Here is a 27,810-nt window from a genome sequence, read left to right on the forward strand (position 1 = left end):
CTCTTTTATAAAGGAGGGATCTAAAACAGCTAATAGAGATTAACAAACTCGCCTAAAGAACAAAGTGAAAAGCTTAGATTAGAACCCAGTTTTATGTGATGTAAACATAACTGCTCTTCCCATTGTACTTCTGCCGGAGAGAAAAATTAATTTTATGTTTCTCCTAAATTTCTCACCTGATTATTTTCCTCAGCAACATTTTGATCTTGGCTTGATTTAGCCTTAATTAATAGAGGGTACTGCTGAATTATAAAATGTCACTAGTCCCCCAAATAAAAAATTCTTTTCTAAAACCCCTTAATAATAATGCTAAAATTATCTGGGAACCTAAGGAGACCCAATCCCTTTGCACTCCTTCTTCCTTGAGACAGGTAGGTGAGGATTTGTTGATTGCTTTTCATTTAAATCCATTCTTCTATAAGATTGTACATTTACTTCTGGTCTAGAAAAGCGGAGATGCTTTAAGCTAGTATGTCTCAGGAGCCTAAGCCCAAAGCCCAAGAATAATCATTCTGTATTATACAAGAGCCATGCTCTTATTACATAACCATTCTACATTTCCCACACTGCATTCAATCAAAGAATTTACTAAGATCAAGAAACCCTAGGGGAGGCTTTAGAAATACAAATTGAAGGGAAGAACAGTAAAACTTAGTTGCAAAATTATCTTGATCAAGAAATGTGTCAAAGCAGTGAGAATACCACAGACTCAAGCTTTAGAATTCTGAGCAGATATATAGAATAAGTATATATTATTGCCACAAATACCACTATCCAAGCATTGTGCTCATTGTTTATGAGATTCAAAACTAACAGAGGTAAGGAGAAAACTCATTTTCAGGAACACAATCAGTCAGGGAATGGACTTTCAACACAAATGAATCCACTTACCAAGTCACTGTTGTAATTTAACTATTTAGCTATTTTCTCCTATTGAATGCGAGTTTCTAAAAACAAAGACTACTTATTCTTTATCTTATCATTTCTGACTCCCAGCACCATATCTAACAGGAAGTACTCAATAAAAGTATGAAGTAATAGATAAAGAAGCAAAGACAAGATTGTCTCTTAAGGCAAAAGTTTTTATTATGCGTATTTAAATGATTTTGCTTTAGATTTAGCTTTTTAATAATGTAGGAGAATTTTCCACAATGGTACAACTATAACTACATATTTTTAACTATGTAGTTATAGTTAAATAGAAAAATAGAAGACATGCGCAGTTGACACCTCTGCTAGCTACCTTTCTTCTGTTGGCTTCTTAGGTCCACTCTCGCCCTCACCCTGCTCTCTACCTACGCTGCTGGCCTGGAATGGACTGTGTTAATGGGTTCCCTTGCCCTTGGCATCTGGTTGGAACAGACCAAGGCAATCATAAGCCAGAGACCAGAGGGCATTTCCTTCCCTCCAGGTCACAGTAGACTGACTGCACGCCTTTTTCAGGTGGATTTTGCCAGCCATATGTCTGTCTTCAGGTTCCCCTAACTGTTCCTTCCATTTATCAATTCAGGCCCCTGGATTTTATGTGCTGAGAAGGATTTAACCAATAGTGTTTGGGCTTGATTTATCAATTTTCACTAATACATTATTATTTTTGAATCGTATTAATATAATTCACTAGGAGCTCTTTAAATTTATTATTTATATTTCTTCAGGAAAAATAACATGGTTACTGCTAATCTGAAGCCCTCGAACACACACTTCGCCACGTTTCTCCATGTCTTTACAAGACAATGTTGTAAATTTAAGGTTTCTTTGGAATACGATAATCTGTCAGTAGGACAAACTGCATTAGTTTTCACAAGATTCTATTGTTCTATTGTCCAAATTATACATAATACAATTTCTATTATGCCAAAGTTATCCAGTTTAGTTCAAAATCATGGGCTCTGTAATCAAACTGCCTGGGTTCCAAATCTCAACTCTACTACCGAACTGAAATTTAAAATTTACTTAACTGCTCTTAGTTTTCTCATTCATAATGTGTAAAATAGAATAACACATTTCTTAGGTGCTTGGAAGGCAGAGTGTAAAGCACTTAGCCCAGTTCCTAGCAAGGGGTAAATGCCTAGTATACGGTCCCTGATATTATTATTTGTGGCAGCATCCTGTCTGTCATTGTCAGGGAGTGTCAGTTATCCATAATTTACTAAGAACCCCCATTTTTAAATATTTTAATTATTTCTATGCAAATCTTCCTAAAATGCATCCCATTCTTTTCTGCGTTTTTTTTTTTTTTTTTTTTAAAGATAAAGTCTACTTTATCTAAAATAATCCTTGGTGAACAGGATTATTTTAATAGACATTATTATTGATTTATGATGCCATTAGCAGATATTAAAATGTTCTGTTCAGTTCTTTACTAAATGCCAGAAAGAGAGGGAAATTGCTCTGTAACCAAGAAAGTATTAAACATCACTTCTAAAAACATTTCTGGGTTTTCTATGAATTATACACTATAAATGCCATAAAGTGCTATGGATTTGCATGATTTAAGAAGGCTTCATAGATGGAATTTCAGCTAGACCTGGAAAAATGGCCTTGTGTTTACTAATCCTCAGATGAATTGAATCCATATACACCGTCAGCTCAGGCAGTTTCAGGTGAATGCTCCCAGCAGTCACCTGGGGATAAGCCTATCATGCCAGAGAAATGGAGGCTAGAAGTGCTTCCTAACAACACCAAGCACGGATTATGCTTTTGGATAAAGTACTTTAGGTGCATGTTTCTAGAACCAAACTTTCCCTCCAAGGAAAGCAAATATTTTCTTTTTCTCCCATCTTAGAGGACAGTACTATGGTGTACTGGAGAAGGAAAGGAGAAAGTACGGAAGAAACATATTTCAGGCATGTGAAACAAGCCATAGGATTATTCACTCGTAGGATGATGTCTCAGTTCTCTGCTTTATCAGTGTATATTTAAAATGGATCCCACATTTAAGGGGGAAAGGGTGTTAAGATGACTTGTTAAAAATGTCTGTTTTGCAAGAATTTAGAAGAATTAAGTTAAAAATCCATATATGAAGTGAGTTTCACATAAAATTTAAATACTGTTGTTGAGAGGCAGAGTCCAAAACAAACAAACAAACAAAACTCGAGCTGGCGGCAGTGGAAGATCAAAGCAGAAAGAGAGGCAGAGAGCACAGCCTGTGGTCCAACGGGATGTATCTATCTGTGGCCAAACACTTTGCTCTTTGAGGATGATGGTGGGGGATTTTAAACCTCCTTTGGTATTTTTGGAGAAACTCTAAAAATCATTTTTTTAAATTCAGGTTAGGTTGACTGTAAAAGGATTTAACATGTCTGTATCAAAAAGGCTTTCAGGGATATGAGGATTTTAAAGCACTTGAAATAATCCCTGCAGAGCAGGCAAGAATATATCATTACTAGATCTGAATCAAGTAAAAAAGATTACTAAGGAATCACACATAATAGATATAGCTTAATTTATTACATTTATACTAAAATTATTTACTTAGCAAACTTAAACAATACTTGTGAAGGCAGCCATAAACTTTTTTTCAAGAATGTGATGTACTATTTGATTCAGTAATCTGTTGCTTAACATTTTTAAGTGTTATTTTATATTTTAAGTCGGTCTCTCTCCTTTTCTCTTCCTCCCTCCACCTTCCTTCCCTCTCCCTTTCTATCCTTCTCCCCTCAATCATCCCTCCTTCTTTCCTTCTTTCTTTCTCTCTTTCTTCCTCCCATTTCTCCCTTTGTCATTTTTTACCCTCTGCCTGTGTAGAAATGTAGAATAACCTGAGTTACAGAGTTTGGTGGTAGAGTCACATAGATCCAGATTCACATTTAATTTTGACATACTTATTCTGTATGTGTCTTTTGACAAGTCACTTAGCTTCTCTGAGTCTTAGTTTCCTGATTAGTAAGCTGAGGATAATAATGCCTCATTGTTTTGGTGAAAATTCAATGTGAATAAATAAATAAATATACACACACGCGCGCGTGCACACATGCACACACGCACATGTTGCTTAACTGTACAAAGCACATAAATACTGTGTAATATCTAAAATTTAGTACTCATTTTAATTCTCTAAACTAATTTTTATAATTATGTTGATAGTTTATATTATGTATTTACGATACAAGCAGTTTTATATATTTTTTTAATTTCAATGTCGTAGTCTGGTAATAATGAGGATGATTTTCTGCGTACAAGTGAGAAAATTGAGCCTCAGAGATTTTGTTGTTTGCAACCATTAAACAGAAGAAGTGAGACATAAAATTAGGTTATCTAATTCCAAGTAACAGACTATTTCCCTCTCTCGAGTGGTATACAGAGTTGTCAAAATGGGAAAGGAGAAAGAGGAGAATAATTTTTTTTTTCATTTTAAAATGATTTCATGTTTTGTAGCTTACGTCCCTCATTCTGTTGTACTGTGGCCAAACTATCTTGCTCTCACCACTAAGGGCTCATGCACAGTGGCAGGGAGAAATATTTACGTGTCGCGTGTGTAGGAAAGCACACAAGGGGAAATGAGCAGGCATCTTCATTGTACCACTTCAAGGAATGAGACTTTTTACTGCTGCCCAGAGAGTTCTTAAAACACAGGAATATACTATATAAAATCTAATTTAAAGGAGCTATCTAGTCCCCCCAAGATAAGCAAATGGCTATAGGGATTTTAGCCAGCTTAGAGGGAGAAGCCAGGACACTTTTAGCCTCATTTATATCCTTGAAGGGAACTGTAGAATAGGGTATTTATTTTGCTTCATTTCTGCTGGTAGAAAAAAAAAGAGAGAGAGAGAAGAAAAGAAAAAAGAAACATTATCAGCTAAAAAGGATTTTTCAAGTCATGAGGATTAACAACTGAAAAGAAAGACAATTTTATTAAAACTTCTTCACTTTAACCATCTATAAAGAATTAATCTGAACAGTAGATTCCAAGACGTTTTAAATTTGGTAGGCGAATCATTTGTCTTTACAAAATCAACTAGTCAAGACATCAAACTCTAAAATCCTTGGGAAAAATAATGTCATATTACTTTTGGTTGGGTATTTCTATATTGAGAACAAGAATAGAAGTTATGCCATTGGTTAGAAAAAATTAAAGTGCCATTTTTTACTTCAGGCTAATATCACCTACCTTTCCTTTATTTTACCTTCATCTGCCTTGAATATTTTAATTTTTAGAAAAGGATAAATTAATTTCTCTCTTTTTTTTTTACCAGTTTTCATACAAATTAATTTTCTAGCATCCTCCAAAAGTGACCAACATTTATGAATTTACACAGGCATTCTCTTTCAGTTACTATCCTTATGAACATTACCCATGTTGCCTCACTTTTAGGCAGTGGAAGCCTCTTTTGGCTCCTGAGTCCTGTGACGTGCCTGGACGTGCCTCCCACTCCCGCCCTTGACCTCGCAGGCTCCCTGTTGGGCCCCTTGTTCTAGTCCTGCTTATCCAAGCTCGGTGCTGCCCGGCACGCGCTGTGTGTCCAGCGGTGACTGCAAGCTCGTGGGGCCTCTGCAGGTCCCTCTCCCACCCCCCGACCCCAGGCTGCGTGCGGGGCCTGAGGTGCAGCGGGCACCGTGGGCAGTGGTCTGTGGGCACCCCTGCCTGGGTCGCGTGCACCTCCAGCCGGCACCCCCCAGCTTCAGGGACAGGAGGCTGCAGGTGTGCCATGGGGAAGGGCGGGGATGGAGGAGGCTGGCGTGGGGTGCGGGGTCTACAGGGTCAGTTGTTCTCGAAGAGAGAGAGAAGGTCCTCGCTGCTGTCCGGGGGCAGATCAGGTGGGCCCAGGTAGGACAGCAGCTCATCGGAGTTGGTCAGTTACTACAGCAGGTGCAGGGCTGGTTATGGGGCCTCCCCTGCCCCAGACATCGGGGTCCAATAACGCCTGCGGCAGCACCGAAGGCCAGCTCGCCGACAGGGCCCCAGCTCACTGGCCCCAGGGTCTGCTGGGACGCTAGGGGAGGGATTGGGTGGTGCAACTGGGATCCTTGGGGCCCTCCGAGTTTGGGGGTGTGCAGCCCCGGTGGCCCAGGGTTGTGGGCTGGGTCCAGGTGACCTGCTGGTGCCATCTGGCCTGGGAAGCAGGGGCAGACTTCTCTGGTGTCAGAGAAGAAACTATTTCTTGATAATTTTCTTACTCTTTTAGCAGGCTCATCCTTCATTTTTCCCCCTCAATACTGAAATCATTTCTTCAAGGAGCCATGTTTCTTTCTAATGGGCAACAGTTTTACATACCAAAGCTGAACGTTAGAGTATGTAAAACTTCTTTGTATTATTACAGTGAATTGTACTTCGGTACCAAACCAGAGTAATTTAGACCGATTTTTTTATTATTATTATTTTAGGTTATGTGTACCTGTATCTAAAATATTGTCATTATATACTCTCATTATAGGTACATTTATTCATGTATTAACTATATCTAAGTATTACTATAGTAGTATATATCATAAAAGTTAGCCCAAAATGGAAATAGAGCTTTTATGTTATATTTTACTCATACCCCAATGTTTTATGTAAGGATCGGGGGAGGTGTGGGGTAGCCTCCAGTCCAGAGAACACTAATCTAGAATATGAAGGTCAAACCTTACATAGTACAGTTAATATAATACTTTCTATGTGCATCTGATTGGAGTACAATTTCATCTTGTTAGTTTAGAAAATGAAATCAAGATATAATGGTGAATTACTGTTTGATAAATTATAAAGCACTTAAGAGTTAAAAGAAGCAAATTCTGACCACAATATACATGTGTTTTCTACATGGTTATTAAAGAAGCCAAGAGAAGCTGAAATTTTAAGACCTTCAGAGTATGGTAACTTCAACAAAACTCAATCACTTGAAGTTTGTTGTGTATTGTTGAATATCATTTCAAATCCACTTGTTTATGAATTAAGTGAAGTTGATTCAATCTACTTATTTATGACAAAGACAAAAGTTCCTACACATAAAACTGTTTTGATATAAGAATCAAGTTAGTTGAGTCAGGATGTCATCATCACAACTGTTGTCATTGATAAGCACCCAGCAACCCAGCTGCTGAGGGGCCATGCTGGGGGCTTATTGATGAGAACATGTGGAGAAGCAACTATGGCAAGGGGACCCCTGGATTATAAATACTGAGTTTTAGTCTGCGTGAAGTACATTTTGCTGGCCTAATCAGCTCTCCGAAGATCTTGAGTCATTTGCTCCTGCAGTGGTCTAGGTGACTCTTTGGTCAGCAGTGGTGCTTAACTCTCAGAAAGAGAAGGGACATCTGTTCTTGTTGTGGACAAGGCAGCTCTTTGGTCAGCACTAACAGGTGCATCGGTCCCTGTAGTGCTAGCCCCCAGAGCAGCTAGCCTATCTGAAATGCAGGCACCTTCCTCTACCTGGCCCCATGTTCTAACAACAAGGGTTTTCTTTTCTGTGCTGGCAGCTGGAAGTCAGTTTGCGATTGCTCAAGCCATCTCTCCTGAGAAACCAAACTCATATAAAAAGATACACCTCTGTTAAATTTGGACTTTATTCCTTTTATCTCCCTTTGCTTGGAACAATAGTGTGATTAATCAGTCATTTCTTTGGAGTATGTTATTTCTTTATAGGTTTATTAAAAGAGATTATCGTGTATGCTATTGACTTGTGAAATTATTATAATTCCCATAGCAAACTCGTGTTAAATAAATGGCTGGCAAAGAGAAAATCAGTCTCTTGAGTGTAACTGCTACCTGTCCTAAAACAAAATCAAAACAATGGTCATGTTCAAATGTGTAAAGATTTTAGAAAGTATGGAATTTGATATCTTTCTAGCCTCAACCATATTATTAATCTTTTCTCTATAATTTCCTTGACTTAAAGGGGCTTTTTTCTCTACTTACACGCATTGAGTGAATTAAAGATTAGTCATACACGAAAGTCAGTTGAAATGGTCAGTGAGGCTAATTTAATTTTTCACCCTGGCATGAAATAAACAGATCATTCCCTGAAATCTTTAATAATAATGAACAATTCAATAGCACTTTATTTTTGCTTATTTTATATATTGTGTCCCTGACAACAGCTGTCAAAGTAGGCATAATCATATTCCATTTACAGGAAATTTTAGAAGAAATTCTAAAAATCACACAGTTGGAAAGAAATTGGAACTAGGACTTGAACCACTTCTCTTTGGATTCTAAGTCTGGTCTTCTTGTCATAGTTGGTATGTGTATGTTCATGCGTGCGCGCACACATTCACACACACACACATGTGCATATCCATGTATACACTGTAAACAACAATATAAATGGAGTCCCTTTAAAAATGGAAACAAAACTGCCTTGCCAGAGGAACAGCCTTGTTTGTCTTATGCCTCAAATTTTGTAACGTTAAAACAAGGCAAAATAACCTTTAGACTGGGCCTAACCAAACTTGTGTTTCCGAAAAACTGTTTGCAAAGATAAGAACTAAACTGATGATTACAGGCCTAAAAATTAAAAACTGTTTAGAATTAACATCACTATGTTACGTTATCTGTACTAATAGAAATGCCTTCCGTTGATGTAATTGTTCCCTTTCCCCTTCTCATAAATGCCCATTGCCCTTGTCTTGTAGCTGGAACATTATCTGAGCTTCTGTCTGAATTTATGATTCCTGAATAGCTATTCTTATTGATCTCAAATAATTATTTGTTTGCCTCTCACTTTAAAAGAGCATTTTATTTTTAGGTAAACGACAAAATCAACATATTTACGAATTTAAAATTTTACCTACTTTTTATTTATTTGAAAAGAAACATCGCGAAGAATTTAGTATACTACTTGAAGTTAACAATTTAAGATTTTAAAACATTTTCTGGGAAGTTCATGTCTATAATTCCAAAACTTGAGTCAATGTTTGAGTCATCATTGATGCTAAAACTAAGATCCTCAAAGTTTATCTTTAAAAAACCACATTTTTATTTATCTTCCCTTTCCTATCCTTTTTCCAGTTTAGAAGAAATTTATCTAAAGAAAAACCAAGGAGTGTTGAGATAGAGCCAAACAGATCAGATGAAAGGAAAACTGAAAACATGAGATGTAAAAAGTTATTTCTTTCCTTCAGGAATTTAAAACCAACACACTAGAAAATTATTTGATAAAGCTAAGTTTCTAATTTTATATTGATTTAAGGAAAATTAAATCTCATATTGCTATGAAATTCGATAGCAACCTTATGATTTATGCTTTATGGCAACAATTTTCAAACTGTGAGCCACGACACTTTTGTAGGCCATGAAATCAATATGACAAACGTGATCGGCTTAAAAAATGACAAAATAAAAAATGTGAGAGGACATTGCATGAAATAAGGATGACACTTCAGTTGTGGATGTTTGGTTTTGTTTCTGTGTATGTGCTTTCTGGGTTCTAATTCAAAATGAATTTCCTATGCATGCTGGTCCCAAAGCCAGAGAACTCCTGTGTTAGTTATGGCGAAGGTGACTCACTTTCATTCATGCCACATGCAGTTTGTTGTCTTGGTCCAAATTCACAGTCCAGCTCTAAATACTAAGTTATCAAGAACTTGATTTAGAGTGTATTGAAAATATATTTGCCTTCTTTTGTCATCAGTACATTTCGCTCTGCTAAGCGAGAAAATTCCAGTTCAGAAGTCTGGACAAAGTTGTTTTAATGATACTCTGTGAGACATGGACAAATTCTTGGAGGAGTCATTGGCATAAAGAGGAGAAACAGAAAGAGACAGACAAAAACACCCATGGATACAGAGTCAGAAACCGTCTCACAAAAAAACAGTTTAGAGCTTTTACATTACTACAAGCATATATAGATTATGGATAGAAAAATCAATATTTGCTAAAAGAATCATATGAATCAAATGCATTTTCAATAGGCAACACATTTATTTTCATGTGAAACTGAAGCAGTTGTGTCATGACTTTTGGCTTCTAGAGACTAGTAAAAATGAAGCTGGAGAGGTTCAAGCAGCATAGTTTTGACATTTTAATTTTATCAAGGTATAGAACAAAATTAAACAGCTACCATTTTTTATTAACATCTTTTGATCATATAAAGAACATTTTTATAATGAGAAAGTACAAATTACCAAAAAAAAAAGAAGAAATTTTATTTAAAATTCACTGTGTTGTCTTTGTTCCTCATTTCATTAAACACTGAAGAAAACTTAGAGTTTCATTTGGTCACCACTGTTCTGAGTTTCTTTGTAATATTGTAGAAAAGGAGTATCTGCCAGTCTGTATATGTTTCTATCCAAAAGAGGAAACATAAGACCTTGGGAACATGTGGAAATGCTAAATTAAAGCTGTACATGAACTGGCTTTCCAGCAAATGGGAGAAAGGGTGGTTCCCAAGTAGACTGGTATTTGAAAAGAGAAGCAAGCGGTTAGTCAAAAAACAGAGTGATGGATGGCTGCTTCTCCATTGCCTATGGTGCCCTATTCCGTTTATCAAATGAGTGCCTAGGTATTTCTAAGTATCTCTTTGTTTTTTTGACCATAATTTCATTGAAACGCTAAGCTCTTAAAATAAGATGTATCACAGAAGACAAATCTCATTTATGACGTATATTGTGTCCTATCAACTCACCTATAAATTTGCCTGTTACCATCTAAGATAACTGACATAATTAGGATCACTGTCTCAATGCTTTGAAAAGTATTTATTTCTTAAATTATTTTTATGATTTTCTTGACTAATGCTCTCACATATACTGAAGAAAATATTCCAGAATTAGGTGATTTAAATTATTATTTGCTTTGGTATATTTGATCATTCAAAACATTTGCTCTGATCTGCTTTCTTTTTTTTTACTCAATTATCTGTGGAATTAATATTTGTCACAGAGTTTTACATCTTTTTCTTTCAATCTTTAACTTGGAGATATTATCCTATGAAAAGTTTATAAAAATGCATTTCACATTCAATGATTTTTATTAAAAACAGTGCATACAATATTCAGCAATGACATGTCAGCAGCAGCACAGTGATTCTTCAAAGCCTTCATGAAGTGTTTCGTTTCTTTGGAAAATTAATAAGGGGGCTTACTTGACTAATATTATACTGGTTTTCAGCAAAATCACATGTGTATTCTCTCTGAAGATTGCAGGCCTCACAATATAGATTCCAAAAAACTGCAGCCACCTAGGTAGAATGGCGCAGTTCTTGTCAACCTCACTTGTTTTCATGGGCATACCCTGAATTCTGATAAGGTCTTCATTCTAGCACTGGCTTCCTCTGAGATTATCCATGAGTTGATGGGCATCTTTTCCTAGATCTTTTAAAGACCAGTGCCAATTTTCTCTCAGTAACCATGATGGGGTGAAAATTTTGTGCTACAAATGTTTCAATATAGTTGTCATTTTAAGAAAATCCTGCCCTAGACTTTCAGCAATTGCTTAAAACAACTGTCATTGGCAGTTGGTACTGGCGCATTGTTCTTACATTGTCAGTGATAAATTAGGAAGAAAATCCTGGGAGGCAAACCACAAGTTCATGTGTCCTTTAAACTTTAAAAGTGACTTTTAACACATAATGTATCTTATTTTAAATCCACATAGAACCAGTTGTAAATCACATCTTTCCCTTTCAGGTACATTCTAGGAAACCATTCTTGGAGGGAGAATGATTGGGCCTAGACCTCCTCACAGGCTATCTTAATGGTGTTTGAGGTTGAAAAGTCATTTAGTGATTATGAATGAAAGGGGGTCTGACAGCTTATGCAACTGCAAGGAAAGAGTAATCTATAAAAGCTTTTCATCATATGTTCTTTCTTGTTTCACTTCAAATGAAAATCAGTCGTTTTTAATTTTATTTTTCATATACAGAGTCAGAAATCCTAATTTCAGAACTCTAAGGAACCAGTATGTTCTTAATGGAGTACAGGAATTTGGGGGATATTTTAGCGACTAGAAGTCTCACGATAAAAAGCATATTTAAAAATCATTATACATACTTTGTAAAAATAACCTTTAGTGTATTTTGAAAACATGAAGTTTAAGGTTTAAGAATGTAACTGTGCAAATCTTCACTTCTTTAAAACTACTATTTCTCTCCTCTTTCTTTTTGACCCAAACTGGCCTCCTACTCTCTTCTTTCCTTTCCTTATCCTTGTGCATACTGTAGGACCACTCCCTTAATCATTAAGCCCTTAGGTTAGCATCAAATAGTCTTAGCAAAAAAGCTTTAGGTTTGTTGACCACAGAAACAAAGTTTTGATCAAACTAAAGATAACGTCTTGCAGCTCCAGATCCATGAAGGTCTAAGGACCTTACTGGCATCACCTTGAAACCAGGCAGAATGATGCTGACATCGATGCCTCCGGCAATGATTAACTGCCTCCTACCCTAGCTCCCACCAATCAGTAGAGCCCATAACCCCAGCTCTTAACTACCATGACTATCGATCTTTCCCCTACCCACCTAACCCCTAGAGGCCATCAGGGAGCCAGGGCTTGAGCACTAGCTCACTTGTGTCTCTGGGGTTGGCACCATTTCCTTAAATAAATATTTACTTTCTTTGCTACAAACTCCTGTTTGTGTCCCTTGGCTTTGACACATGCATGCAAAATAAACCCCTCGAGATCAGTAACCAGAATGGTAAGACAAAGTACGTTTATCTTAGGCAACTAAATTAAGTCTCTTGATTATTTTGGTCATATTCATTAAAGTCTCTAACTGGGGATTTTTTTAAATTTAAAAATACTAACAATAAAAATATATAGTTAATTTATTGACTTATCAACCAAGAATTTACTAAGATCCTGTAATTGCCAGACATAATAGAAACATTGGTATGAGGGTATGACCCAAGCAAGGAGGTTCAAAAATCAGGGAAGTTTATTTTACTTTTGGAATTTTCTGGAATTGCTTCTTTTTGCCAATAGCTACTCTTTGAATTTACATTTTTTTCAAAGTACATCAAATTGTCTACATTAAATCTGATGTGATATCGGTCTTGACCTTAGCAGAAAATCTCATCCTGTGTAAAATGTAGTAAAAATAATGCTGTCCTAGAAGCCAGTCACTTCACCTTTCTATGACAAGTTACTCACCTATAAGATAGAATAGTATGTACCAACTCACAAGGTTCTCTTAAGAGCAAATGTGATATCACATAAAAACAATAACAAACACTATGTACTCTCCAAAAGAGGTTTCAACTTAAGACTATTAAGCAAGTTTATAAAATCTTAGAAAATAGGGACTTTGGATTGTAAAATTTTATCAATGAAGGAAATAACTCTGAACATCATGTTTTTTCTTTCATATAAAAAATAAAGTGTTTGAATTTGAGGATTTTAGCAATAATGTCACTATTTTCAAAAATTTCTTTCCTATCCATTTTACCGTTTTGTTTTATATTGAAAAATTCCCCAATTTTTCTGCCCATATACAGTTTCTATTCAAGTGGAAGGAACTGTTCTTCCAGTATAGCAAGTTTATCATTGCAAAGACTACGATATTGTTTAAAGAATATTGGACTAAGAAATAGAAACTTAGTTTGTTATTTTGCCTGATTTGGTCTACTCTTCTGGATAAAATAGGAATAATAACTACCATTCCATTTACTTTACTAATTAGGTAGCTCCTGAGAAGGAATGTATCTGCCAAGAAAGATACATCCTCATAGATAACTGGACCCAAATTCATAACCAGAGTCTAGAAGCCATTGTTTACAGAGGCCTCTCAGCCACACTGCACATCAGGGAAAAGGCAGAGAATGAGCTGCCAAGCCTCCTGCCCGGTGTTCATATAATCTGAGCCAAACTTTATACAGAAGTTCCTGGAACTGTGTTTTGACCAATGAGCTGAGATCTGCCTTGTCCAATCAGAGCTCCACAACTATATTCTTATTTGCACATTTATCGACCCATCGGAGCTGCTCTATAACAGCCAATCAGGATGCACAATTCTGACCAATGAGGACAGTGTTATTTAGATTTATCCAGTTGATAAAACTGTGCAAATTTAGATTTCATATTTGCATAAAACTGGACCAAATAGAAACCAGGGTTGGCGCTTTCACTATGTAAGCAGGCCTCTGCTTTGTCTAGGGGGGAGGAACATCTTTTTTTTCCATATGAGGCTGTTTTCCTGGTTTACAAACTTTTTACCTAAATAAGGTTTTTGTTTTGTTTTTGTTTTTACCACACCCTAGATTAGAAACTCCTGTTGGCAGTGGATTGGTGGCAGTGACCTTTTGTTGACAACTAGTTGGGAAAAATAATTAAGCAAAGCCTGAAATTCCAAACAGATAGAAGGGATCGTTTTCTGGAATTGAACCAGCAGAGCACTGAGAAATTTAAAATTGTGGTGAATGCACATTTCTGAAATGTGGAATAACTTTTGGTAATAGAAACTGCACTGGCATTTCCTTTATGTGAGTTATCTATGCAGAAATAATAGCCACGATTTTCATTGCCTTTCCATGAGTGGTAAGATGCAGAGCCTTTGTGAAAAGCTCTTAGGTATGTCTGCCTGAGTACAGAATTACTGCCAAAGAAGCTACACTGTAACAGTAAACCAGGAATGCTCAAACTACACAGTATTCCATTTTTTTAAGGTCATTTGTTTTAAATGAATTATATGTGAACATGGCCTACGCACATGCTCTGGTGAGAGATAAATGGACTTCTTTTTATAACATTAGAAATTGTAGAATGTAGATATCCAGGGGCATAGTTGAACACAATATTTTAAGAGGGATCAGAAAAAGATGTAACTAGAAAAAATCATATAAAGCTATATTCCTTGGTGTAAAATAATTGCATGATGTATGTTAAGAGAAGCATTATAGTCTATATGATAATGCCATAAATGCTATTTCATAGAAGAAGTAAGGCTTTGAATGGCTGATCCCTTTGAAATGTAAACCCAACAACTTCTCTTCTTAAAGCCGGAGGTGAATCCTCATTACTCACTAGTTCAACGGACCTCCAGAATAGGATACTAAACCAACTTCTAACTCTTTTACTGAGAATCTTGTCTTAAGTTATTAACTTTACTTTGAAATAATCATGTAAAGTTATTACTTTGTTCATTATTGGCCTTAGGAGAAATTCTTATTTTACTTGTTAAATGACTGGATGAAAGAAAATAAACTATTATAACTCAATATTGATCTCACCTAGGCAGGTTTAACAACTTTTATGTTACAATATTTACTTGTGTGTACATGTCTCCTATTTGTTGTAATGTTTTTAAGAAAAGAGTTGGTAACCTGTTCATCCTGTACTGCTCTGCTACTATTCGCATAGTGCTTTGTACTGTAATAAATGGCTGTTGAACATGCGGATATAAATACATTTGTTTGAATATAATTCAGGCATTTCTGTTGGTATAGAAACATATAAAAATGTGATGAAATGTTAAATACAGTTAATCACCATTATTTTGTGAATATTTTAAGCAAAATTCGACTAAAAATGACATTATTAAAGTTATTTTGAAACTTCGGATATCATTTTTATAAATTTAATGCTTTTTATAAATTCTTTGTTTCCAAACGCTTGTGTTTAAAAGTCACTTAAGTTTATTATAATATGCAGTTTATTAATTTCTAAGAAAAAAAACAGAATTTAGGAGCAGATAATTTCAGAAGTTAAGAGGTGACCGATAATTAAAATGACAGTCTATTACTTAGGTGGGATTCTGCATAACATGTTCTGATTTTCCATATCTCTTCTCAGATTTCTCCAACAGTCTAATTTCAATTTTACATGTTCCCATATTGTCATTTGGAATTTATTGCGTATATATACTTTGTTAAAATGAAAAATCCCAAAGAACGTCCAAACATTTCTTTCACTCTACATAGCTATCAGCTTAAATCTAAGTGATTTTCTTTTATAGGCATGCTATTCAACAAATAGTTTAATGCTCACATTTTTTCTATGGTATATTTTCCAGTTGATAATATAAGGAAGTTTAAAGACCACATACAATTTGGAGTTTGATAATAGTGTTTTACCATTCAATGCTACGATCAAAGAGTCAATGGAAAGATACACAATCTCAAATTATATTAAATGACTAGATAGTAGAAGAAACTACATTTTACTTCTTAAGGCCTCCTTAAGGAAATTGTGAAACATCAAGAGAGTAAGGATAATAGCTCTAATGAGTAACGGAAACTTTATGTATATGGTAGAGGGAAAAAAGTACTTTTAGAATCAAAAAATCTTTAAAAATTTATAGTGTGTGAATATGTGTATATGCTCTTATGAGGGACAAAGAAGAAGCAAACAAAAAAGCTAGTTAAAATTTTTCTAAAGTACTTCATAATTAAAAAAATGTGTTGTAAATCTAAGCTAAGTCATTTTAAGCTCAGCCAACACTCAGCTTTTTATAAAGAAAGAATAGGATGTGAGGTTTTAAAATGAGAAGACTGTGGTTAAGTAGGTCCAAGTCCTATAGGTGGCTAAACTTAAGAAAATTCTGTTCCAGTTTTTCTTATAAAGCCCAATAGTTAAAGAATATTTTCTCTCTTACCTACTCTCCTTTGTCCACATACTTATTCATTAATTTTTTTTTCCTAGGAGTTAAATTTCAGTGTATTCTTTGGAGAACTTGGAATACGAGCATTATACATGGTAAGAGATGATAAATTGTCTTGTTAACTGACTCCCTTTTTGACAAATTAGCTCATGTTGGTAAGTAAACGGCGAGTCATTTTTTTCTTCTTTTGAAGCCATTGTGATAGCCAAGACCAGAAGGAGCCCATTGTCACCTAGCAATCAATGTCAAATGTTTGTGAGAGCGATGAGAGAAACTACACGCCAATTTGGCTCCTCCGGACAACCTCAACAGTGCCGTTTCTTGGCTTTATTCAGCTCTCTTAAACTAATTTTTCTTAAAACTAAAAGTAGTTCAGAAAATCTAAATTTATTTCATTCCTATTTATGCATTAACTCCAGAGCAGGACTACAATTTCTTCTACAGAGAACTAGTATTTTTAAGGAGTGGATATTTCTATGTAATTTGTATGAAGTGAACATTTCTTCATGATTACTTTCTCCATTTTTCATTACACTAATTTTGTTTCTGAATTCTTTAACCTTCTATTCATTAAAAAATCTGATTTCTTTGCTTTCATCTTTGACTGTTTTTTAATCCTACCATTCATTTCTTTTCAATACAGCAGCCTCAATGATACTTAAAACATAGGAAAGATCATATCACTGGTCTGCGAAAAAATCCCAATGTCATCCCATAAAAGAATCTGGAAGGCCCTATGATTATTAATATTATTTTGATATTGATATTTAGAATTAATTGAAGCTTCCTTTTTTGGTCGCTACGTGATCACTTTCTGAAATAACATATGTGCTTAAAATAATGTGTATTCCGTATCTATTGAATGTAATACATATATATTAGACCAAGATTGTTGATTGTATCGATTAAACCTACATCTTTGCTAATGTTCTATGTGTTTGATCAATCAATTTCAGAGAGAAGCATGTGAAAATCTCCTAAGGTGTTGTGGATTTTTCAGTTTCTTCTTGTTTTAGACTTTTGCTTTAAGAATTTGAAATTGTATTTTTTAGATATTTTCATATTTATGATTATTATATCCTTTTAGATCAGTTTCTTTCTCAATGAATAATTCCACTTTTTTATTAATTTTTTGTCTTTTATTAATATCTCTATCAAAATATTATTTTGATAAATTTGTATTGTCTTTCTTCCTCATCATTTTATGTTAACATTTCTGTATCATTGTGTTTTAAATTTGTCTTTGGTAAATATAGTGATATTGCAGGTAATCCAATCTCAGAATCTCTACTTCAGTAGGTTAGTTTAATTGATTCTTATTAGTTATAATTGCTAATGTGTTTGATTATAATCCCATCATTTTATATTATATTTTTCATGAAATTTGATTGATTGTTGTTTTTATCTCTCTTTCTTTTTGTGAATTTGTCTCCTCCACCTCACGCATATGATTTTGAAGTTTAAACAATCTATATCTATATATTCTGTATCTACTTATACATTTAATTGAAGTATCTAAAATTAATATCTCAATCTTCCTATAGATTTTATTACTTTGTTTATTCACTTAAACATTTTTATAATACTTATTTTAATCTCATTTTCAGATTGCCCTATTATTTTGAGTGTGAGAGTTCTCGTTTTTTGAAACTATTGATTCTCTCATGATCTCTCTCGCCATTTAAAAATTTTAAGTTCTTCAGTGAAAATTGTCAACCTGCAGGAGTCCTGTGCATGACTTAGGTTATGGAGGCAACAATTTTCCCCCCAAGTGTATTTCTGTCATATTCTTACAGGTTTTATTGGTTGTTGAGCTTTTGTTTGTTTGTTTGTTTGTTTGTTTCTTGACACAAGTTTTTTCACCTTATGAGTAATTGTGAATTCAGGTTCCACACTTTTTGTGCAGGGTGGATATTCTTTTTCAATTCATAGCCCATAATATGTGGCCGACATCTGTGTTCCATTTCCAGGTCAATGTGTATTTTTTTTTTTCTAGTTCACGAACTCTAATTCTCTTTTCATGGAAGAGATGACTTCTTTCTGGTTTCTGGATTTGTGCATAAACTCTAGCTTCTAAGTTCTGTCTTCTTTGTGCAAGATTTGTAGTGTTGGGTCTAATCCTTTCTGATTCATGAAAACCAAAGCCTCTATTTATATATGTGGTACTGAAATCCTGTGTACATAATCTTGTGTAGTTTGGAATGCATATGTGTTTGTTTGTATTCTCTAGCTGCCATGTATCCATCCATTCATTCATTCATTCATTCATCCATCCATCTATCCACACATCCATCTGTCTCTCTATCTATCATCTATCTATCTACCTATCTATCATCTGTGGTATTGATAATTATTGCCATTTTGTAAGCAAGCTCCAAATCCCGATTTTCTTATTCTTGCCTCAAATAATTATACTTTATTTTTCATTATACACATTTAAACATTTTTCTATCTTTATCTCATTTAACGGTTATTTTGAAAGCATGCACAAGTGTTCTGTGGTCTCTTCCTAATCATCTGGAATTCACCAGAATTCCTGTGGCTATAAATTTAAAAACCAACCATAATAGTAGGCACCAACATCCTCTGTAAATAAATAGAAGAGTCTTAAATAAAATTTTTAAAAAAAGTTAAAATATTTTGCTTTCAAAAAAACCACACACACACACACACACACACACACACACACACACAGACACGCACGCACACAGTATAAGATTAAATGAAGTTCCAAACTCAGATAAAGATAAATTCTTATTGAAGGTAATACACTACACAGAGCAAGAATTCATGGGCAAAACTTGCTTAAGCTTCCTCTGGAGCAATGACAGTGAGTTATAAAAGCCTGATCTGAGGTGCTCGGTTTCCATCCCTTTTTACTCACCATTTGAAATGACTTACAGTAACAAACCAGGTATGTCTATTTCAGAGAATATTTACAAGCATTAGGTTTTTCTGTTTGTTTGTTTGTTTTGTACCAAGCTCAGTGTTAGTACAGCCACATGGTCACTTTAGAAGATATAAGAAACTATGTATGCACAGGTATTCTGAATGATTTCTCAGATTTCATCTTGCCACTATTGTGAAATGCCTGTTTCTTCACAGATCACTGCTTATTCTGATTTAATTATGATTTTATCTGGAAAGTTCTGATAATGAGTTGGTTTTAAATCTGTGATCCTATAATACAATTCAATGAGCAAACGTTTTTGAGTACTGACTATCTCCCAGGCAGAATGTAGAGTCTGAGTAAGTAGTGGAAGAGATGTCATTCTATTTGGGGTTGAGCTCATGGTCTGGTGAGTCCCCATAATTGTGTTTTTTCTCCTTTCTGTTTATTTTTATTGTTGTTATTATTGCTGTTTGTGTCCTACCAATATTTATAATGATATTTCATCGATAAACAAATAAAATATAGATAAAGGCTGGTTTTAGACTCACTAGTCTGTGATGGTCAGATCATGCTCAACTCATGCTGCTCAATCCAGGGCATTACACCATAAGGGAGCTGTAGACTGCCATTTACTCAGAAATGACGAGGATGTTGGGGATATTTGAAAACTTGTCATGTGAAAAATTGAGGAAAGGACTGGAAAAATAGAATTGTTTATAATAAAGTTGGAAAGACTTATAGTCCACCATTACTTTATTTCTTTTTTCACATAATATGATGATGTTTGGAGTAAAAAGTCTGTCATCCTTTAATTCTATCAATGTGAATGTCATAGTAACTATTTTATCAGAACTATACACACTACTGTAGTACAGTTAATGGACTTTCACAGGCTCCTCATGGCTGATAGTAGGAATCAGGCCCCTCCACAATTTATTATTCATCAAACACCAATGCCAATGACAGGCTCAAGTTTTGTTTACTTAGAAGGATGCTAAAGCTATCATTGTATATTAGCTTCACGTTTGTTTCTGGTCAAACCCAAATGTTAATGGTTTTTAATTTATTTATTTACCAAGGAATAAAATATAGCTTTTCATATTGAGAACGAACTCTTTTAATCTATCTGTTCTGAAAATTGTGTCGTGCCATGCATGGGGCGTTCGTGAGCCACAGATAGAGTCACATTTCCTTCTGCTAACTGAAACAAGCTTGTAGAAAGTTAACCATCAGAAAGTTACATATTTGTCATGGGTCCTACAAATGGAAAATATGAACAAAAAATTAGTTTTCTTTTTCTTGAAAATATGATCTATCTATAAAGTGGTAGAACACCAATATAAAATGATTTTAGTGCATGATAAATTTATAGTTCTATATATAAATTTGGGGAAAGAGAGGATAAAAAATTGGAACTCTGGCCTGTTATCAAATTTAAATCATTACCAGACAAGATCATGCTAAAGCTCAAATACTGTGGTTTTGAACTATCTGTTTCTATTCCAAATTACCCTCAGACAACATCAGACAGGTTTAAATTCATTGATCTTATATAAGAAATTACTTTTTACTTGTACTGATTCCATCTGTTCTAAGTTGCAGTGAACATGTCCCGCTTGTGTCTGCAGCCCAGTAAAGGTGACTCATAGGTGCACACGGGACCACTTGCTGGTAAAGGGTCACCGAAATTCCTTTCCAGCTCTAGTCTTAGATTTAACCTCTTTCTTAGAGAATTGAAGAGAGAAGCAGAGGGGAGAGGAAAGAATGCTTTAGCCTTCAAAGTAAAAAAATATATATATTCATATTTTTTCCTCCCTTTTTCCCTGAAGTGTTTAAACTTTTGTAGATCATTTTATCCTCTAGTTCAAGGTTAACTTCAGAACATCTCTAGATAAATCTCGTTTTATATCCTCTTGGGTATGTAATCATAGTGTTTATACCAGTTCTAGTGAAGAAGATGAAGATAAGGTTTGCACAAGATAAAGAGTCTGAGACACTGCAGTACTTTCTGGAATTATCTCTTTTCAATAAAAATTATTCATAGTCTCGTCCTTTCACTCTTTATTACCTGTCTCCTCTTCTCCCCAGCAGCTTCCAAGAAAAATTAGCACAGTTGACATACCATAGAAATACACATATTTAATCAAGATATTTTCAGAAGTCTTTGGTTTGCAAATAGTACCTGGCATATATTGAGCACTTAGGCTACAATAAAATATAACTGATATTGGAAACTTTAAAAAAATGTACATTCCCCCTCAAAGTCACCATAATTTATATTGCAAATGCATCTTTACAAACCAAAATTTAGGAATGTCTTTCAATTTTTTCTTATCAGGTGATGCACAAATATATGTTTCTGTTTACCACAAACTTGTATATTTCACGTAAAAGTTTTTAATTTTCTCTATGCCTTTATATTGCTGTATAGTCTAAGTAAAATGGACAAAACTTTTCCAGTTTTGAAATCTCATTTCTTTCATTTTCTTCCTCGCCATGGCAACTTCAATTTATTTTTATTTCTTCATTTGCTTCCATTTCTTTCTCCCTGGAGTGACCCAGGGTTTGCCAGAACACAGGATGCAGTTCTTAGCTCTTCTTCCAGATGGGTGTGGGCTGGTGAAGATTATATGCTCTATCCAATGGGCTGCAAGCAGACATGTTCTGTGGCAGTTTCTAGGAAATGTTTTGAGAGATGAACATAATCTTTGTTTCATTCTTTCCTCCCCCTATTCCGCTACCAGAAACATGGGTATAGGTCATCTTGAACCATAGGCTTCAGGCCACCCCCAAGAGTGTTAGAGAAGCAACTGGAGACACCATGAGGCCTGCATTTGTTTCCCTACTCCACCGGGCCTCCACTCGCATTGTAGCCTCTATGAACATCCTTCCAGGAGTTGGATAATATAGCAGCTTTAGGAATTGGGCACTTGAGGACTTAGTGGGCCAGTGTCTATGATACCAGTCTCCTCACCTCCAGAATTCATATATGTGAGAAATAATGATAACCATTGCGAATTTAGATTTTAGTACTAATTGTAGTTAAATCTAATACTATTTTATATACTCTTTATCTGAAATAAGTTAGCAGTCTAATTGGAAAATGAATATGCATACATAAGATGATATAAAACAATTACTAAATTATATGACAAAAGGTATCAATATAAAATTAAATTATCACATATTAGTGGAGGCTATCAAATCTTCCACACCTTAGGAAATACATACAAGATGAGAATTTTATAGCAAATGACTTAAGGAAAAAACTAAAATATGTTGATGATGAAAAGAAGATGACGAGATTAGAATAAAGAAATAAAATTGAACAATATGAGACATGAAATGGGTGACACATGAGAATTTGAAATACAGATATCAGAGCGGACTGGTAGTTTCCATGATGAGATCATGAGTTGGTTTTTGACTTATACTCAAGAGTACTGAGTATACTCAGCATAAAAATGATAGTGATTTTGTCTTTTATTTTTCACAATTTCTTGAAATTGTCTTGCATTATTTTTATAGTAAGAAAAAAATACATGAATGCCCTTAAAATAAGCCATCATTTTTAGTAAAATATTAGACTCATTTAGATTAAGAGGAATTTAAACTATTTATTTTGAGTCTTCAAATAGATTTAATTCCAAGAGATTATGATAACCTGATAAGTTCCTATAGTAGTCCATAGCCACATTTAAAAATTGCCATTTTGGGGAAAGTCTTCCATATGTGGTCTAGGCCATTTATATTGTTCCTTCACATAAATGTAGTTTCTAGGAAATATTTTGTGCAAACAAAACATGCAAACAAGAACAACCATCATTATCAAAGAGAATTCATTGCACAATAGTAAAAGTCACATTTTTACATTATAGAGCTTTACACATTATAATACACTATAATGTGTATTTAATTTAATTTTTACAACCATCTGTGACAGAGGTATTCTTATAATTCTGAGCAATCACTTAAGATCACCTCTTCTGAAAACTGCTAAATTGAGAATAGAACTCAGCACTTATAATGTCAAATCCAGGGGGCTCTGGGTGTAAAATTAGATTTTACAATATGTGAAACCTAAATTATGCAAGGAAGAGTCCTCATTATAGAAAATAGTAATGCATTAAAATCCAAAATTAGATTTAGAAGTGAGTAATTATTTAGAATATGGAAAAACATAACAAGAAGTAAAATTTTTAAAAAACTAAGAAATATAACATTTCAAAATCCTCATAAAAATGTAGTACTTTTATTGATTACTTGACATATCCTTATAATACTCTTTATCATGACTTTTTTGTTATTGTTGTTAGAATTACTTTGCATACTCTTTGCCTCTACATATGACAGTGATTTTGTAATTTCTTTACATAGAACCATAATTCAATCTATCTTCTGAAATAGTTAATAAATATTTTTATTGCTGAAACTTTCAACTTCAAGTCATAGTTTAGTAATGTCACGTAAATTTTTAGGCCTATTCTCAAATTTGGCAACTTTCTTTTATGTATGAACCATAATATTTCATGACATTTTGAGGTTACTTAATGCATTAACTAATTTTTTCTCTACTATGTCCTTGTTGCAAAGGATTTTTGTGAGTTTTGTGTTATTTTGTTCAATTAATGTTTTGTTTAAATCAACAAAAATTTTAAGACTTTACCAGTATTTATAAGGTTTACTCTTCTTTGCTAATTGGATTTTCAAATAATCTAAAAGACTATTCATTACTTTTTTTCAAAATTTGTCTTCCTTTTTAATGATTATTGCTTTTAGCGCAGTCTAATTTCTGTCATAATTTACTTCTCCATGTTAGAATAAATTTTTTCCTAATTTTGTTATTTTGTTTCATATCTACTAATTTTTAAGCAAAATTTTCTAAGTTGTTTTCATAGATAAGTTTAAAGACGACTAAAAATGTTACCTTTCATTTGTGTCCAAATCAAGAATCTCCAGCTATATAATAATATAACGAACACTGGTACTACATAATTGCTTGATCAATGAATATGTGAGGAATTTTGTCACTGAACACTGGTTTCTTTACATTGGCTTGCTACATCTGCAACAGTTTTGTATGTGTTTTCATGTGGAACTTTCAGACTTCATTAATTCACTAATGAGTCACATACTGTTAGACATGATCCTTCAAACACATGTTTATATCATGGTATCAACTCTGGCTCTGTCAATGATTGGTAGGATGACTTCTGGGAGATAGTCTATGGTTAACAATAACTTAATTATACACAAAAATTACTGCAGATTCTGAAATTATACTCCAGTATGTCTAAACAAAATGTTTCTCTAAATAATTTCCCCTTAAATGGTTCTCAAAAATATCCTTGTCTACTCTATTGTCATCTATTTGAAATAAGGAGATGGAAATGGAGAGGAAGTTGGAGTAGAAGACAGATTTCTTTCAAAAGAATCAGTTATAATGTTTAACTTTAGAACATTTTACAAACCAACATAACTTTCAAGGTCCTAGAAGGGGCTGGGAAAGTGAGGGATACTGAAGTTTCAATAGCTTTGCAACAAACCTGCCTCTAAGCAGTGCTACCATTTTAAAGATGTTAATTTTATATCTAAAGTTGAAATACTTGACTTTTCATTGGTAGATAAAATTGTAAAATCAGACTTATGACTGAGGTTATTTTTAAATCCAAATTTCATCTGTAATTTGTCAGCTGGTTGGCCATTCTTTATGGGTTTTATTTATGTGTCCAGTTCTGTTTTATTTTTATCATAATCTATATGACAGCAACAGTTTGCTACATATCGGAATGATTTGTTGTTTCCTAATACTTTCTAATAGTTAATGGCCACACCATGCTACTTTACCTTACTTAACGTTTGGTAACTTCCTTCCGCTCACCTTATTATTTGTTTTTCTTGTATTTTCTTCTCTATTCTCCTAATATTGGATTATTTTGCAGTGAACAAGCAAAAATGTTGGTGGATGGCCTGACTGTGGTACAAATTTCTATTGCTTAGTCCGTAATATTGAAACCATCAAAGTTTCATGTTAGAATTCACTAAATGTAATATGTCACATGTTTTGAGTCCACATGAGTCCCCATTGTTTTCACATTTTCCTTTGTCTAAAACAACATTATATATTTTCTTAGCTATATTCCCAAAGAATTCATTATAGTGTTCTTGATCTAACATCCTATCTCTGTGTTCATTGGAGGTACCAACAGTATTACTTTTCTTAGTGTAGCATATGAATAAAAATAATTTTCTTGATTAAACTTTTTAATTTCAATATTTATTGCAAGCTGTGCTTGACAAGAAGAGTACCATTAGCTTAAATATTTTCCACATCAAGCTGGTACCATGACTCTAAATTTTGCACATTTTTTTAATGCTAAAAAATAAAATGTGGTTTACTTGGGAATAGTTTATAATTCTTGGTGATGATTTATGATAAGGGCTGGGTGTTTATATTACCTTTGTCAGGATTCTCTTAGGTCTATAATTAACATGCTTGCCCAATGATATAGAATTCCCTGATGAATGTACTTAGTCTTTTAACTGAGTGACCCGAGGATATGCCATATTTTAATCTTCACGTGACTGCTACATTCACTTTTTCTAAACATTTTATTTGTCATTTATCACATTCAGTGCCCTACCATTCTTTTCATTCTTCTTGTTTTATTGATGAATAATGAGTGTGTTAACACTGCTTATCTTGACTCGGGCAAATGAAGAGTGACTTGCTTAAGAGTTTCTAGCCTGAATCAACTGGATGATTTCTGTGTGTTTGCTTCCAGTTTTAAGCTATAATTGCTTATACCTAACAATAGGTATAAAATACACACTTATGGGAAGGCTTTAATCTCACAGTAAACGAAAGTAATCTTATTCTGTGATATGACTATAAATGAAATCACAGTTTACAATGGTTAGTCTAATGCCCACGTGAAACCAAATGGGTTTGAGTCACAAGAAAATTCAGAAGAGATCACTCAGCAAGCATCTAATTTTATAAACCATTTTTTTCCTCAATTCAGTCATTGTTATGGTGAATATAGTCTTAAAATATACTCATTCTCATAATTTTTATAGGTTAGCTACTTTTGTGAAAGAATTTTTTTTTTCCCTTAGAGAGATCGATTATATAACTATGATGGAAGCATAAAAATCAAACTCATAATGATGTGATAAACCATACCAGCAGAGGAGAAAGGAGGTTGCTGAGCAATGACAAAATGTGGGTGTCACAGCAGTTGTCACGTAGAGGAATTGCCCAGGTTACATAAAGGGTTATGGTAATTACATCTCTCTCTCTCTCTCTCTCTCACACACACACACACACACACACACATATACTATACCTGCACCTTTATTTATACATATATATAAATATCAGAATATTATAGATTATTATAAAATAATTTTATATGAAATATACAGCAAATACTGGTGTTTTAATCTGAAGAAAGTACTGTTAGTATCTTGTAATATTCATATAAATAGGTATAGAAAATACATACACATATGTATGTATGTGTATATATATATGTATGTCTGCATGTATGTATGTATGTATGTATGTATGTATGTATATGTCTACAAACATTATTCTTTCATCAGGAAAAGCCAAACTTATAACATATTTGACTGACCAAGACTCAGCTTTGGTCACTTCAATATTTTAACACTTTAATTTTAGCACATTCCTGAAATTCCTGAATTCATCTCTTATAGGAAAAAGAGATTGTTTCTTGCATCTTATCTTTTAAATTTTCATGCTGCATTTCTTCTTCCCAAATAAGATTCCAACTACAAGACATATTTTTAAGTTTTATCTTCTGTTTACAAACTCACAACTCTGTCAGTTTGCTTAGTCACATTGGGCTGATGTTTAGTTATTACCGAAGATTTTACTGAAGCAGATTCAGCCGTTCATTCCTTTGTTTTCCTTTATTGCTCACAGCACTATTCATGGAAGAAAGTACTAATCAAAACAAGAATGTATTTTTATAAATTAACTCCCTCTTACCTTTAATATTATGTACCTTTACACAGAGTTTATGTAGCTTTTGTTGTTTTAACATCACAATTTTACTTCCTCTGTGAGATACAATAAAAATGTATATAAAATATATAAAGTGAAAAAGATATGTCAAGAATAAAGAACTGAATGAGAAAATGCTTCACATCTATCGAGATAATAACTAATTCTTCTTATTGCATGTCTTTTCTCAATAAGATATTTGTTCTTTGTATAACTCCGAGACTTTTCGAGGGATGCCATTACAAGTAAGTAGGAGTGAATACAACATATTGAGCACTAATTGTATCAGGCAAGTGGTGTGATATGTTTTGAGAGAAAATCAGTCCTCCTCCATAAATGAAAACTTTCTTGTTATCTCTGGAAGCTCTGGCCTTGCCTATCAGATTAATTTTCTCAAACAAGTTATGCTATATTTGTACTTACATGAACATA

The sequence above is a fragment of the Rousettus aegyptiacus genome, unplaced genomic scaffold (assembly GCF_014176215.1).
Source record: "Rousettus aegyptiacus isolate mRouAeg1 unplaced genomic scaffold, mRouAeg1.p scaffold_m13_p_10, whole genome shotgun sequence".
Lineage (NCBI taxonomy): Eukaryota > Metazoa > Chordata > Mammalia > Chiroptera > Pteropodidae > Rousettus > Rousettus aegyptiacus.